Here is a 2332-nt window from a genome sequence, read left to right on the forward strand (position 1 = left end):
AATGCAAATTGGAAATGGTCTTCTGTAACAGTTAGCCAAACCTTGGAAAAAAAAAGGGACAAACTAGACCGAGATCCCATAGAGATTTAGGGAGCTTTTTAACTCCACATTCTCTGTGTATTCCTGTTGACCTCCAGAGCCTAGATTTCATTGAAAGTGGATGGACAGACCTGTAATTTCTTAACTGACCTTTGAAAATAGGATTAATTCCTAAACCTCTGAAGTACTTTGGCAAACTTTATCTTGAGTTGTTTCCGTAGAGACAATGAGCCCCATTGCATTTTAAGTTTCCTACTATATGCCTTTTTTCTCCTTGCACACTATGTCTCCTGTTTAGGACTGACAGGGAGGGTTTGAACATAAGTGATCCGCTTTTTATTTATGGATGCCCTTTCGTTTTGTTTTTTTGAAGAGTATGTGCAGAGAATGCACAGCATGACAAACGATATATGGAATTGTAAAAGAAACTTGATGCTGGTCTCTAGACTGGCTGGGATGTGTAGGTGTGGCCTTTGTACCGTCACACTGATTACTTTGTTGAGACTGGAACTCTAGTTTGTGGAATTTAGTCTTAGAAAGAACGAACTGCCTCTGTTTTGATAGCCACAAAGGGAGGGAAAGGGGGAGTGGCAGGAGATTGCAATATGCGTGAAGAAGCCATTTAAAGAACTGGCAACATTTAAATTTTTTTTCCTATGAAAATCTCACCAGTTGCTACGTTAGTCTTTGAACCGGGTTCTCACCAAGGCGGTTGCTTCTCCTTCTTTAGAGTCAGTTTATTCAGTTGGTTATGAATGACTTTCAGCTGCTCCGTAAATTGTTATTGTCCAGGCTCCATTGCAATGAGGGGTCACTTGCAGTTTCCACTATAAACCCAAGTTTTCAGGTGTTTATTATAACTTGGCAGTTTCAAAATCTGGGTTAAAAATTGGTGCACTTTTTTTTTTTTTTTTTTTTAAGGCCAGATGGGCTTTTTATCCTTTCTCTTATTTTCACCACCTAAATCTTAACCTTTTAGGAGCTGAATAAAATCTCTAGCAGCTGCAATGTTAAAAGATTATTACTGGCAAAGAAACTGATTTCTCTAATGCTACTAGTATTTTGAGGGCTGTGTTTGTGATACATTCTTTGTTATCAGCCAAAATTAGAGGGTTTTTCAAATTCTGTTTGTGACAGTGCCTTCAGTTTGTGCAATTCCTACATGGCCCTGATCGAACACCTAGCTCAATCCATTGCCCAAAGTCCCAGTGATTTCAGTGGAGTTCCACGTGAGCTGTTCCCTTGATCTAAGTTTTAAAAGGTTTGTAATGTACTTGCCAAACATCTTGTAAGGGGATAGTGCTAAAATTAGTGTTTATTGCTTAAGAGCAAAGAAAGATATTTCAGTGGAACAACATGCACTCATTCACTAAGTTCTGATTACAAGATCAAAATATTACTAAATTCAAAATTAAGAAAAAAAAAAAAACAACCTAATATTTCTCACTTTTGTTGGTGCCTTCTTAATTGAGCTTTGGACACTGAATATCTGAATTTCCAGCAGGTTTCATCTTCTGTGTTAGAAAAATACTTGGAACTGCTAATGGAAGGTCAATGAAAAAGTTACAAAACTTACTTTAATCTTTCTTAGATAAATTTAAGAGTATAATTGAAGTAAATATCCTAAACTCGATATTTCCAAAAGAAGCATCACTAAAACACCTTCATCATGCCTTAGTTTCAAAATCTTCTGGTTGAATGAACTTTGTTATTTTTTTATTTTAATTCTTCAACTCCTGAACAGTCTTGCTGTACTTCCAATAATGCTCTTTGGTGACTACTGTGTCACAGACTCTAGTCTAATTCAAGATATGTGACTCTATCACTCAGTGTTCTGTATAATGTTACAAGCACAATAGCTAGTTTTACATGAGTGTATTTTTTCATTACAAAAAAAAAAAAAAGCTTGCTTCCACAACCGTTTATTTCTGTGAGTAGTTCCTTTCTTAAGCCCTTACTTGGAAGAGTAAGGGTGAGAGGTGTGTAAAAATCCATTGGCTCAGTAGCCAGAGTGAGAAAATGCCACTGCTATATTGATTTAACGTTGCCGCCTTGCAACCCTTGCTCATGTGAATAACTCTCATTTGGATAACTGGTCCCACTGACCTCACTGTGAGCATTGGGTGAAGGAGGATCGCTTACCTCAGGATGAGTAGGATTGGACCCCAAAATCAATACGGCTGCTACAGTAGCTTTTTCACAACTCAAAATTGCACTGATGTCACTCGGTTGTTGAGTGCTAGGGCCAAGCTGCTGCCCTGGCTTCTGTGAGCAGGTCCACTCGAAGTTGTAG

Source organism: Leptosomus discolor, chromosome 1, assembly GCF_034619465.1.
Source record: "Leptosomus discolor isolate bLepDis1 chromosome 1, bLepDis1.hap2, whole genome shotgun sequence".
Lineage (NCBI taxonomy): Eukaryota > Metazoa > Chordata > Aves > Leptosomiformes > Leptosomidae > Leptosomus > Leptosomus discolor.